We start from the raw sequence: 15,095 nt of genomic DNA, 5'->3' as shown, positions 1-15,095 counted from the left end.
GGTTAGGACTCTTGTAGATCAAGCAGTAGTATGCTCCTCCTACAATTTTTCATACATAATATGACATTTTCCTCATTGGTTTGGAAGGGGTTTGGACACGTTTGGTTTGCTTCATTTTGATAATAAAACAAAAAAAAAAATCAAAATAGAGAACATTTGAGAAAGTTTTTAGATGTAACATTTAAATCAGTTCTATATTAAAGTTTGTGAAAATAAATAATAAAATTGAAAATTTATTTGAATATAAATTTTTTAATAATAATTTTTGTGTTGATTTTATGTATAGATAATAACTAGATAATAATTAAATAAAGTATTTAAATGACATATTTTTCAGATTTAAAGATATTTAATTTGATTTTAAATAATATTTTTTAAAAAGATTAAAAAAATCAAAAAAAGCCTTCTGTATCTGGGTCTTAACTGATGGGCTACTACTCATATTTTCATAATGCCATGATGGAATCAAGAAAGAGGCAAATACATCATTGTATCTGGAGATGATATTTAGGCCCTTGGACTTCGAACCCATCTCTGAAGGCCAGACCCATCCATACGTTCTAGAAGGCTTGCCGAAGGCCTTCATCAAAAGTTCCCTCAGACAAAAGGCCCGCAGCGCAAGGAGAGACAACGCTGGTTCTGCGGGGATAAGATTCTCGAGTGGATCCCAATATAATGGGAGACATCTTTTCCGGTTAATAGGGGATAATGAGAGACAAGTAGAAGAGGCCATGGACCAAGGTGAATGGCCCTCAGACCACATTCTTCTATAAATAGATTGGTAAAGGTAACGAACAAAGGTAGACTCTTATTACACACTTTGACATTTATATTGTTATTGACTTAAGCATCGGAGTTTATGCAAGGTACGGAGCGCCGTATATTCTATGACCACAGGACCTCCGTTCGGTTGGTGGTGTGAAACAAGTCCTTAACAGTGGTGCTGTCTGTGGAATCCTTATAGATTTCAACATGATTTTCACATGCCAACCGCCACATGATCACAAGCCGGCCGAGATCTAAGACTGAGCATGACAGAAGCAGAAGGAAGGTTGGCAGAAGCAGAGGAAAAACTGAGACAAGTCATGGCCGTTGTGGAACAATTACAGAAAGATAAAGAGGAACTAAGAAGATAGAAGGACAACCCCCCGGTGCACAGCGCAGGGGGAGTCAGTAGCGAAGAGGTGGAGAAGAGAAGGATGCACGACAAACTATGCAGTTTGGTAGAAAAGGAAATGGCGAAGAGGATGGGCGGTACCTTTTCTGTGGAGCAACTCCTTACTCGCACGAACCTTCCTTACAGTGCAGAGGTCATGGCGGTCCCCCTATAGGATAGATTCAAGGTGCCGCAAATCGATCTATATGATGGGTCGAAAGATCCTGTTGATCACCTGGAGAACTTCAAGGCAAACATGACCCTCTACAGCTTTCCAGAGGAGATAGCTTGTCGCACTTTCCTGTTGACGGTGAAGGGAATAGTGCGGGGATGGCTTGACACCCTTCGTCACAAGTCAATTACCAGCTTTGAAAAGCTTGCTAAGCAGTTTCTTACGCATTTTATGGCAAGAAGGAGATGCCGAAAACCGGCAGCCTACCTGCTAACCAAAAAGCAGAAGGAAGGAGAGAGCCTAAAGGCGTACCTGACACGCTTCAATAAAGAAAAGCTTAGCACCAAAGCCGTACTAAAGATAAAGACAAAAGGACAAAAGGACGAAGTTCAAACCACGATTGCACGCAAAACCGATACACCAGTCGCCAAGACCAAGGGCCCCGGCCCATACACAACACTCTCCATGAGCAGGAAAGTAATAGAAACTCGACGAAGGAAGAATCCCTACCCAGAAGAGACCAGCATTATTGAACTTATCATCAAAACTATTCCCACAGGACTAAGGATTGAGTAACCCTAAAAGGACAGGTCGAAGGAATGACTATAAGTAGGAAGCTGGAGAAAGTGCTGGTTGATTACATCAAACCCCGGAGGAAGGAAAATCATGAAAGGCAAGGCAGGAGCCCCATGCGCTGAAGATAGGAGGAAAGAAGATGTAATTCCCCGCGGCCTAGGAGAAACCTAGGGCAGGCCCCCCTAGGAGAAATCAACACAATAGCAGGCGGGTTCGCCAGGGGAGGCACCATGGCGTCTGGCAGGAAAGTCCACGCCCGCAGAGCAAGATATCACGAGGTATACATGGCAGACAGGCCATGCAAGTACCAAAAGTTAGAAATGACACCGATCATCTCTTTCGGAGAGGAAGATTGTGAAAGAGTCCTATACCCCTACGACGACGCCTTGGTCGTAACACTGATGGTAGCCAACTACACGACCAGGCGTATCCTAGTTGACAACGGGAGCTCCGCCGACATCCTCTTCTGAGACACGTTCACTTGAATGGGAATCAGTGCTGACAGGTTGCAACCATCACCTTCGCCATTGAACGGTTTCTCAAGGGAAGCAGTCCTACTAGTTAGAGCCACTACGCTCCCAATAACAGCTGGGCAAGGCGCCCATGTGGTCACCACCATGACGGAATTTTTGGTTGTAAAGGCTTCGTCGTCCTACAATGCCATAATAGGTTACCCAACCCTCAATAACCTTAAGGCTGTCACTTCTACGTATCACCTTAAAGTGAAATTCCCAACAGAAGCGGGAGTTGGCGAAGTCTGGGGGCGAACAAACATCAGTTCGAGAATGATATGCTGAGGAGTTGAAGATAGGGGGATTATATTTATACATTAGTAATTTAGTGTTACAAGGTAGTAATATTGTAATAGTATGGTATTTATATATACTAAACTATTATTAATCAATTTAGTTTATATATATGATACTATAAATATATTATTTTGTAATAATTAGTTCATGCTAGTATATTATTGAGTTTAACTAACTATATAACATATAATTATATAAAATTTATATGATTAATATATAGAAAAACATATATTTTTTTATAAAATATGTACAATATCGGAGTAGGAGTTGGAGTCAGATCGGTGCGAAATCGAGTCGGTCCACCAACACCTTTGACTCCAACTCCGACTTCCCAAGGGAAAAAAATTTGACTTTGACTCTGATTTGTCAGAGTGGAGTTATTACCATTAAAAAGAATTCAATGGTGAAGTTATTACCATTAAGATTGTATTTGGTACACAGCCAGCCTCCCTAAAAAAACTCAGACCAGAGGAGGGTGATTGGAGCTTTGGCTCCTCCTTCCCTCCACCCTTCCTCCCTCATCCCTCCTCCTTCTTCTCACTAGTTTTTATTTTATTTCTCTGGTTTTGTTTATTTTTTCGTTCACAATAGGGCGAAATGCAGATCTATTATTCTCCAGAGATAGGCGACCACCACGCGCCTCACCGCAAGATTCTCAAGGAGCAAATCCTTCAGATGGACGAAGAATCTCGTCGAACAAAGCGGCAAATGAGCCATACACGTCGCCCAAAGTGCATGTGTGACATCCATGCTCCACCGCAAGGGGAGCTCTATTGCCGCCACGTGCAGCTTTTTTGGGACTAGGGCCATCGGTTTTTTCAGACCTGACGTTCTACCGTACTTCTAGGGTGGAGCGTGTCCCTCACGCACCACCACAATATTTGAGTTTTCATTTTTTATTTCCTCTAAGGTTGAAAATAGGGATCTACATCTTTTCAAGTTGTAATTCGTTATTTTTTCATGTATCTTTTACGTTTTTGTTATTTCCTTTGTTTCAGGTTAAAAAAAAAAAACACATACTCTTTTGGATTTTGTCCAGTCCTCTACTTCGTCTTAGACAGAGTGTGAGGTTGTTTAATTCTGTCTTAGGACAGAACATGGAGTTTGTTAAATTTGTCTTAGGACAAAGTGTTGTTTCTCATACGGCTTTTCTGTAGAGAGTTACAGTAATGGACTAGACCATGTCAGTAACAAAGAATTTTATGTATTAGGAGCTTAAAAGCAGTAATTGGCTTGTATTATGTGTATTTCAGGTCAAAGTTGTAATGTCCTGTTGTGAAAGAATAAAGTTTATTCTACCTTAAAAAAAAAGATTGTATTTGATAAGTGAAGTAGTCTGAGGCTTGGTTTGGCTCTCTATCTAGTTTGGATAAAGAGCTAAACTGGAAGTAGACTCCTTCATTATTATTTACAAACACTTCACTATTAGTTACAAATTACTTACAACTTTTTCACTACTATTTATTATTTTTTCACTTGAAAGCAGTAGTTATAATATATGTTTAAAATTTGACTGAACCGAAAATTCCGATGTCGATAATGAATCAGTCCGACATCAATTATTCAATTCTCAAAAGTGATATATAGCGATTTAGTTATAATATATGTTTAAAATGGGACTCAACCGTAATGATTACATCATTAATCCCTTTTGATTTCTATAAAGCCGTAAGCTCTTTCTACAACTTTCAAAATTTGTGATGTTTCTTCCAAAAACACAACTAATATGAGTTCAGGTTTTTTTACTTCCAAAATTTCTGGTGGGGCTGACATCAGCTGCATCTCGTGCTAACGCACCATGGTTGTTTTTAAGTGTTTTTCTAACATCATATCTAAAAGTTATGTTAATTCGAGTCAAGTAAATCTACCCTTACCGATTATTGGATCTCGATAATATTTTTTACATTTTTTTATTTAATGATTAAAGAAATATTTTTTAATAATATTAAGAATTTAAAAAATATATATATTTAAAAATATAAAAGAATAATAAAAAAAACTGTTGCTCTTATCGAGACCCATCTCGTGCAACACATGGTATGGTGTAGCACTGTCCATTCGAGTCAGGTCTTTGTTTTTTTGTAGAAAAATCAAATCAAATCAACCCAAGTCAAGTCAAGAAAATATGTCCGAGTTTCATACGAATGTTTGCCATTCTTTCTTGCGAGGCTTTAGGCCATGCTTCTTTCTTGCTTGCTTTAGCCATGGTTGTTGGGAACTGTTTCTTTCTAGCAATGGCTTTGGCCATGTTTGAGAATAAACAAACACTGCAGATTAGATGGTTAATACTCAACTAGATCACGCAGTTGTACGCTCCTCCTGCAATTTTTCACACATAATATTACATTTTCCTCGTTGGTTTGGAAGGGTTTTGTCACGTTTGGTTTACTTGATTTTGAGAAAAGAAAAATAGAGAATATTTGAGAAATTTCTTACATATAATATTAATAAGTTTTGTGAAAGGAGAAGGAATTTTGAATAATTTCTTTTTAAATCAGTTTTGTATTGAGATTTGTAAAAATAGATAATAAAACTGAAAAGTTGTTTGAATATATATTTTGTTTGAATAATTCTTATTTTGGTTTTTATATTTGGATAATAACCGGATAAAAAATTTAGATAAATATTTTTTTAGAGTTAAAAGAAAATTAATATTACTTTGAATAATATTTTAGAAAAAAAAAACTTAAAAAATAAGAAAAACTAAACATGGCAAATCAGCGATCTTATCCTGGGTCTTTAGACTCTTTACTGATAGTCTGATGGGGCTCCTGCTAAGGAGGAACGTCATGTTTTTATAATGCCATGTTAGCGTCAGGAAACAGGCAAATACATTATTAATGTACTTTTATCTTATTGGTGGAAAGTAGTTTTACACTTTTATAATTTATTGGTGGAAACTTCAGGACCAACTCTCTGGCCCATTATTGTATTTTATTTTTGTGTTTCCTGATTCCAACCCATTTTAGGGGGTTTGCGGAAAGCATTTGCCCTTAACTAAAGAGAGAGATACAATCACGAGTAATATGAAAGAATATAAGATGAGATGAAATAAAAAAGTAAAATATTATTATAATATATATTTTTATTTTTAAAATTAAAAGAATTAAATTATTTATTTTATTTTATATAAAAATTTTTAAAAAATATAATAATTAAATGAAATAAATTGAGAAGAAATATAAAAAGAATATTGCTATATAGCAGCCACTGTAACTATGCACACATTGCACACATTACGTGACTGTTTCTGGTCCATTTGTTTTTTTTTTGGTACAAAATGCATAGACGGCATCTACCCCTCTCTCTCTTTTCCTCTCTCTCTCATCATCTCTTCAACGTCTCTCTCATCAACGATTCTCTCTCATCAACTCTCTCTCTCTCTCGTTGGCTCTTTCTCTCTCCTTGACTCTCTCTCTCATCCCTCATCGTCTCTCTCTCCTTGCCTCTCTCTCTCATCCCTCATGCTCTCTCTTTCTCATCGTCTTTCTCTCTCATCTCAACTCTCTCTCTCATCTCGGTCTCTCTCTTTCATCTCCGCTCTCTCTCATCTCGGTCTCTCTCTCATCTCAGTCTCTCTCTTGCCTATTCTCTCTCTCTCATCGTCTTTCTCTCTCATCTCTGCTCTCTCTCATCTCGATTCTCTCTCTCATCTCCACTCTCTCTCTCATCGTCTCTCTCTCATCTCAGTCACTCTCTCATCTCAATTCTCTGTCATCACGGTAGTAATTTTAAAATTGAGAGATGTGTGGTTTAGATGATATCATATAGAGTGTGCAGAAGTGGCTGTTGCCAACCGTGGTTACTCCCAATATTTTTCTTTATAAAAATAAACCAATTGTAGTCAATCAATGCTTGACTGCTTGCATGAGTGGTGGTGGAAGAAAGCAAGTCAAAGTCTATATGTAAGTAGAATGATATTCTTACTACTCTTTTATAATTTTTCTATAACTTTCTAATAAAATAATAGTTTTTAAATATTTATTTTAGCTTTAATTTTGGTTTGATGTTTTTAAAATTATTTTAAAAAAATATTATTTTAATAAAAGGTTGTAGAAAAATTGTACTGGTGGCATGGTTATCATTGCTCTTTAAACACTGGTATCGGTTGCAAAGTTGATAATGACACAAAACAGGGGGAGATGGGTAGTTCTTAGGAAACTAGCCTCTTGGTTCTAAACATACGAGTAAATCTACCAAACTTGTTTTAAAAAGGATTCTTTTTTCTTTAAGAATCCCCTGTTTTGGTTCTTATTTACTTGGCAAAGATGGAAAATTCTAGGCCCCCGGATACGTAACATCTCATCAAAGATGCTGGACTAAACTTGCAATAATTGCTCAACGAGAGTTCCCTTTCTATGGAAAATTATTAGATGTGACATTCTTTGAATTTTCCACGGTTTGATGTTTGAACGTCCCACCATTCGATGTGTATTTTTCTCTTCTTTCTCGAGTTTTTATCTATTTATTAGCTCATTGTTGAGATCAGAGTTCGGACTAGTGCAAAAGCCAGAGCCAAAAGAACTCAACCTCCTGTAATGACGAAAGTAGCTCCAATATTCATCCATTTCTCTTTCTACGTCACATTTTTCCTCTTTCTCAGCCATGCAAACTCCCAAGCACAAGAACAAGGAATCCTACTAAACCTGAAACAATTCTGGGGGAACCCAGAATCTCTCAAACACTGGATTCTAACAAACTCCTCCTCCCATTGTTCCTGGCCTGAGATCACTTGCTCCAACGACTCTATCATTGGATTATCCTTTAGAGACTACAACATCAATGGAACAGTCCCACCCTTCATTTGCAACCTCAAGAACCTCACAACATTTGATGTTTATAACAATAGCTTCCACTCAACGGAGTTACCGAGAGCTCTCTACAACTGTTCGAAGCTGGAAATTCTTGACCTCTCGCAGAACTACTTTTATGGTGCAATCCCCGATGACATTCACCACATGTCTCGGCTTCGAGAGCTCAGCCTTGAAGGCAACAACTTCGATGGTAACATCTCATCATCTATTGGGCAGTTGACGGAATTGAGGAAACTCATGCTTGTCAATTGTCCGTTTACCGGTTCTCTCCCGCCAGAAATTGGAAACTTGTCCAATCTAGAGGAACTAGGATTGGCCTATAATTCTAAGATAGTGCCAACGTTGCCTTCAGAGTTCGGAAAGATGAAGAATCTGAAGTTTTTATGGATGGCTGGGACGAATTTGATCGGGGAAATCCCAAACACGATTGGAGAAATGGCAGCTCTGGAGCATTTGGATTTGTCACAAAATAACTTGACCGGTAAGATCCCTGATAGTTTGTTTATGCCAAAGAATCTAAAGATTGTTTACCTTTACAAAAACAAGTTGTCCGGAGAGATTCCTTGGGTGGTTGAGGCTTTGAACCTCACTGTCATCGATCTCTCAGAAAATAATTTGACAGGGACAATTCCTGATGATTTTGGAAAGCTTAGAAATTTGACGGGTCTAGCTTTGTTTTTCAATCAACTATCTGGAAAAATCCCAGAAAGCATTGGTTGTCTTCCAAGACTAATAGATCTCAAGTTATTTAACAACAATTTTATAGGGAGTTTGCCTCCAGAACTAGGGAGGTATTCTATGTTGGAAAGGCTTTGGGTTTCAACCAACAGGCTTACAGGCCAGTTGCCAGAACACTTGTGTGACAATGGAAAGTTAGTGGAAGTGGTAGGTTTTGAAAACCAGCTCGTTGGAGAGTTGCCCAAGTCACTTGGAAATTGCAGTAGTTTGGAATTAGTCAAGATATACAGAAATAAGTTTTTTGGGAAAATTCCAAGTGGTCTTTGGACATCATCAAATCTGAAAAAGTTGATGCTAAGTGATAATTCTTTTACAGGCGAGCTTCCTGAGAGATTGGCATTAAATCTTTCACGATTGGAGATGAATAACAATAGGTTTTCGGGTGAAATTCCACAGGGAGTGTCTTACTGGAGGAATTTGTTGGTTCTCATGGCTAGTAATAACCACTTCAACGGCACAATTCCTCGAGATCTTTCTCATTTGACAATTCTTTTGCTTGATCGAAACCGACTTTCGGGCTCCCTTCCATCAGATATTAATTCATGGAAATCACTGAATACTCTAAACCTCAGCCAAAATGCAATCTCTGGACAAATTCCAAAGGAACTTGGTTCCTTATCAGGCCTTACTAAATTGGACTTGTCAGAAAACTAGTTGTCTGGCCTAATTCCATCAAAACTTGGCCTCTTAAAGCTCACTTCACTCAATCTGTCTTCAAATCATCTAACTGGAAGCATCCCAAGTGAATTCGAGAATGATGCATATGCCTATAGCTTCTTGAACAATCCTAGTCTTTGTGCTAATAGACCATCTCGATCCCTTAACCTCAAGAACTGCAGCTCGCGCCGCCAGAAGTCGAGCAAAACTTCTTACCAATTAATTGCTTGGATCATAGGTTTGGCGGTAGCTGTTCTTCTAGGTTTATTTATTTCATTCTTTGTGATCATAAATTACAAAAAAAGAAAGCATGGATTGCATTCGGCATGGAAGCTCATCTCATTCCAGAAGCTGAATTTCATAGAATCAGACATTTTGTCAGGATTGACAGATAATAACCTGATTGGCTCTGGTGGATCAGGTCAAGTATATCGTGTTGTTGTTCATCGTTCAGGTGATATTGTTGCTGTGAAGAAGATTTGGAATAACAGAAAGCTAGAAGGAAAACTTGAAAAGGAATTTCTGGTAGAAGTCAAAATACTTAGTTCAATTCGACATGCCAACATAGTGAAGTTGCTTTGCTGTATCTCCAATGATAATTCAAAACTTCTTGTCTACGAGTATCTGGATAATCGAAGCCTGGATCGCTGGCTGCATAGGAAAAGTAGAGCAACAACCTTTTCAAGTTCAGTCAGTCATGTTGTCTTGGATTGGCCTAAGAGGTTGCATATAGCGATTGGAGCTGCCCAGGGGCTCTCCTATATGCACCATGACTGCTCACTACCCATTGTTCATCGAGATGTGAAGTCAAGCAACATCCTTTTAGATCTCAATTTCAATGCACAAATAGCTGATTTTGGTCTAGCAAAGATGTTGGTCAAGGAGGGAGAATCGGCGACAATGTCAATCGTGGCTGGCTCTTTTGGCTACATAGCTCCAGGTACATGACAATATAGATTTTCAAGTTTCCTTTTATTGATTATGTTTTTCTCTTTTTCCATCACCAGAAGTTTGGCTTAGCTTGTGTTGTTGAATTGAAATGTAGAGTATGCTCGCACGACAAGAATTAATGAGAAGATCGATGTTTATAGCTTTGGGGTTATCCTTTTGGAGCTAACAACCGGAAGGAAAGCCAATGATGGTGATGAACATACATCCCTAGCTGAATGGGCATTGCGACACATTCAAGATGGAAAACCAATAGTTGATGCCTTGGATGAGGAGGTCAAGGAACCTTGTCACTTGAAAGAAATGTGTCATGTTTTCAGACTTGGACTCTTTTGTACTGGCACACAACCGTCTACTAGACCATCCATGAAAAAGGTTTTTAAGGTTTTACGCCAATGTAGCCAGCTAGTCAGAATGGGAGAGAAGAATGTGGCAACTAAGATGTTTTTCCCTTCCTAAGGAATTCAAAGCCAAATGAGGATGTTGAGCATTGTTCAAGAGAAATAAAAGACTAGATGTAACACCGGACCCAGCCAAGCCCAATTTCTAAATTTTTTTGGACTTCTGTAAGAAAAAGCTTGGTTTCTAAATATTTTTGGACTTGTGTATGAAAAGACTAGTTGAGTTTTCGAGTATTTTTTTTTTAAATATAGATTGCGAGTCTAATTTATTTTTTCAAGAATCCAACCTATGATTTAGTTTTTTAAATGTTTGTTATTTTTTTCAAACAGACTCTAGAGTCCCTTTCCAATTAAAATTCTAGTTAGTTTTAGTTGCCCTCACCACATTCAAATAGTTTTGTATCTTTTTAAAAAGAAATCCCCAGTGCCCACTTCGCAACACTCCTATAGCACATCATGCACATCTTTGTCCCATTAGGGTTTACAGTAGTTGGTGTGTATATATATATATATATATATATATATACATACACACGCATGAGTTTGGACATCAAAGCCTCATTTTTTTCCCAATCTAGGGTTGTCGTGCACCTCTACACAACTACCTATTGGTTTCCTTTGCTACTAGTCGCAGCAGTCTTGCTACCAGTCACATCCGTTTCTCCTTAAGCCTCAGCCATGCAACGAGACCACCAGTTTTTCTTTTCTTTTCTTCCCATCACCACATGACGTGAACCCCTCCAATTCTCAAGCCACCGCACGCTGCCAGCCCCCATCTCGACGCTAACCACCGGGAACCACGTTGAAGTCAGTCCCTGTTTTGCTTCTCCAAACACAAAGCAAGTTCTTGCTCAAATCCTCCACTAAGCCACCCCTCCATTGGCCTCTCACGGGGTTCTGCATTGTGTTACTACCATTGTCCTCCACCGTTGACCCCTACCAACCCCTACTTTCGTCGTCTTTAGCCTCCTTTGTCGGTGACAATTGATATTCATTTATGCACTATTGTGGAAAATTACTGAAAAGCTAAGAAGTCCAGATAAGCGGGGTTCATATAATAGCTTTGCATAAAAGAAATGAAATGATGTTGACTTTGAAAATATGCACGTTTGTTTTTTAAAAGAAATCTGAAAACGATCTCAGATGTTTGTTCTACGTATGCACAAATTCTATATAAGAGAAAGTATTTTCTGTCATGACTGGTGTAGATATGAGCTAATTTTATGTATTCTGTTTCTAAGCTATACAAAAGAGCAAATATGAGATCCAAAAAGTTTTGCTTTGATTAAATGAAGAAGTTTTTTTTTCTGTTATTCTTGAATATGTGAAATGATCTGAAGATGTTCAGTAGTTGATTTTGATATGATGTGGCATCTGAAAACTTTGGCATGAGATTTTGAATTCTGATTTTGTATTTGAATATGTTTTGGTCATGATGATGTTCTGTTTGGTTTCTGTTATGGCTTCGCCATGGGTATAATACTGGCATATGGCCCAGCCACAGGTATGATGGTAGTTTATAACCCTACCATGGGAGTGAAACATGGTATATGTCCCAGCCATGGGTATAATGGTAGTTTATAACCCTACCATGGGAGTGAAACATGGTATATGGCCCAGTCACGGGTACAATGATGGTTTATAATCCTACCACGGGGGTTAAACATGTTATCTGTCCTGGTGTAACGCTCTGATATGATATGAAAATGATGTTCAGATTTTGATACGCCAAAAGATTTTTTTTTTAATAAGAAAGTTTTATGAAAGTTTCGCTCCAATATTTTTGATAACATGTTTTGATTACGCATTCTGAAAGCAAATATTTTGATTCTACATTCTGAAAGAAAATGTTTTTTTTTTGCATTCCGAATTTTGTTAATGCTTATATTTACATACTAGTATATGTTCTCTACTTACTGAGTTGTTTATAACTCTCCCCTTATCTCTGCAATATTTTTTAGATATTTTTTATGGTTCAACTGAGAATCAAGATTATAAGGCATTGGGTGAGATGATTTAAGTATAGTGGATTAAGCATGGAAAGTTTTTATGAGTATTGGCGATTTTTATTAAAAAGTTTTATTGTGTTATGATGACTTGGCATTTTGGAAAATTTGTTATATATATTGAGCAAATTAGTTTAAATTGAAATTTCTACATGATAGTAAGACTGTTCATCCGGGCCGGGAAAAAACCCGGCCCGGTCCGGAACCCGGAAAACCGGGTTCCGGTTCCAGGTTTCGGCCCGGATCAAACGCGGGCCGAAACCCGTGTTTGAAAACCCGGACCAACCCGGTCCGGCTACGGATTTGAAACCCGAGTACCGGGTTTTAACCCGGAACCAGGATCTTTATTTTTTTTATAAAAACCGGTATCAAAACGATGCCGTTTTGATACCGGTTATATTCATCTCCCCCCCCCCCCATCTCTCTCGCTCGCTCGCTCTCCGTTACGCTGCGAAAACCCTAAGCCCCTTGAGCCCATGACCCCGTGACCGTCCGCCGCTCGTCCTCGCTGCATCTCGGTCGCTGCATCTCGGTCACCGTCGATTCTGTGCATTGTTCACTTGTTTGGGTACTCTCTCTCTCTCTCTCTCTCTCTCTCTCTGTGTAACTATGATTCTGTGCGTGAGGAATGGATGGGGTAATCACTTGGTTGAGTAGAGTACTGGGTTTGGTTTTAATTGTTAGGGGAATATCCAACTTGATTTTATTTGTTGGGTTTGGTTGTTCTAACTTGTGTAACTATGATTATGTTGCATTGTTTATATAGTTATTAACAGCTTATGAACAACCGAAGCTATATATGTTTCTTAGATTAGTAGAACCAATTAAAGTGTATTAGTAAATTGATTATTTTTTCTTGCAAGTTTGTAAGATTTTTTTTACTGAGAAAAATTTTTGGAGTTCAGAAGACAAACATACCTAGCTACATGGTACCGAGTGCTAAAGCTACGTACCTAGCTACCTTGCTTTCCATTTGATTCTTAGGTGATTATCCCAAAAACATTTGGTCCCTCCAAAGTTGGTTCTTGGGAAAAATATACAACCCCTTTAATTATTATCTAATTTATAATAATTTTTTTAATAATTTAATAAAGTACATGATATAATTTAATTTAAAGAAAAATCTTACTATTTAAATAATCTGAATAGTATGCTCTATAGAACAAGTTGAGACTAGAATAATTCATTTGTAATTACTCTTAAACTGATATAATTCTTACTATTTTTCTAATTTTCTTTGGATTCGAAAGAGGGAAATCCACCCACATTTTATGAGGGAGAGAGAGTTGTGTTTAGTCATTATGCAAGAAGTAGAAGGGACAAAAGCCCCCTCAACAATAGCTCCATTATAACCAATAGGACAAAGGAAAAAGTATAAAAAGTAATGGATTACAGGTCTGGACCCATATTATTTGGCATGCATAGTCAAGAAGAGGATCCTGATGATAAAAAGATGACTTGTTGTAATCTATTAGATTGACAAATGGGTATGGTGCATGACATGTAAATGAGATTTATTTGTGTAAAAATGGTTTAGAAAACCTACCTATAACAAAGTTTGAAACATGCACAAGATCATCTTGCAAAATCATCAAGTACTTGTTTAAATCAGTATTTATTTATTTATTTATTAGTCTAAGTTTCTTGGTGTTGAAGAATTTAAACGATTAGTTTCATTACTTTCTAACCGTTTAAGTTTACGAGACAGTAGATGATTTCATCACGTGATAATAAATTAGGGGGACTGGTGAATACATGGAAGAATTTCGTGTTATGTTGTCTAGTTAATTTCAAATATATAATTTTTTTTTTCATTGGAAAATGTGTTGTTTATTTTTTTCCTTTCGCCTAAACCATCCAAAGGTCAGACTTTCTACTTACCCATTTCTTAGAGGCTTATTAGATTAGTCAAATTTGGATTATCATCCTTGAAAATGACATATTTATATAACAAATGAACAACTTTCCCACATGATGCTCCTCTGTTTTGAACTTGTTTACATATCAGTGCCCTACTTGGCATGGCATGGCATGGCATGGCTTCTATTTGTGATTGGAGGTGGGTATGCATATTTAATTAAAAAAATTTTATTACTCAATAACAGATGGAAGAAGATTTTGTGAGTTGTAATGTCGGTACAACCCAAGGGGTTGGTGGTGACTTCTCGTCTATTCCAGTGGATGTAGAGGAGCATGGGAGTATTCCAACCCTTTCATCCACATATACACAACAACCTACACATTCCATCCCACCTTTACCCAAGCAATCAAAAAAAACACCTAGTAACCAATCGGTGGTTTGGGAACACTTTACTAAAGTGCAACCTCTTGACCATAATAACCCAAAAGCTCAGTGTAATTATTGCACTAAGCTATACAGTTGCCACTACAAGAATGACACTTCATCTATGTTACACCACCTCCAGAATGCATGTAAAACTTCCCCTCTTAGATTTAAAGGAGTTGGAAAAAGTCAGTCATCTGGTGTTAAGAGGGATGGAGAGGGAAGAGTGTGTAGCCCACAAAGTCTAGTGAAGTATGATGCAGAAAAACTTAGGATTTCAACTGCTAAGTTTTTTATTAGGTGTGAATTGCCTTTTAGGCTTGTGGAGAACGAAGGGTTTGTCGAGTATGTGGCTGATTTAGAGTCTCGATTTACTTTGCCATCCTGAATCACTTTAAAAAGGGATTGTATTAAGCTGTATAACGAAGAGAATATACAGCTAAAAAAATTATTGGATGGTCAAAGAATCTCTCTAACCACCGATACCTGGACATCGGTGCAAAATATGAACTACATGTGTATTACTGCACATTT

At 37.7% G+C, this 15,095-nt stretch overlaps 1 pseudogene; it reads left to right on the top strand.

The window, feature by feature from the left end:
- The first annotated feature begins 7,237 nt into the window (after positions 1 to 7,237).
- Positions 7,238 to 10,457, top strand: LOC108987577 (annotated as a pseudogene).
- Positions 10,458 to 15,095: the final 4,638 nt, after the last annotated feature.

The sequence above is a fragment of the Juglans regia genome, chromosome 10 (assembly GCF_001411555.2).
Source record: "Juglans regia cultivar Chandler chromosome 10, Walnut 2.0, whole genome shotgun sequence".
Lineage (NCBI taxonomy): Eukaryota > Viridiplantae > Streptophyta > Magnoliopsida > Fagales > Juglandaceae > Juglans > Juglans regia.
Note: the sequence above shows the minus strand (reverse complement) of the source record. Positions and strands in the feature narration are given on the sequence as shown.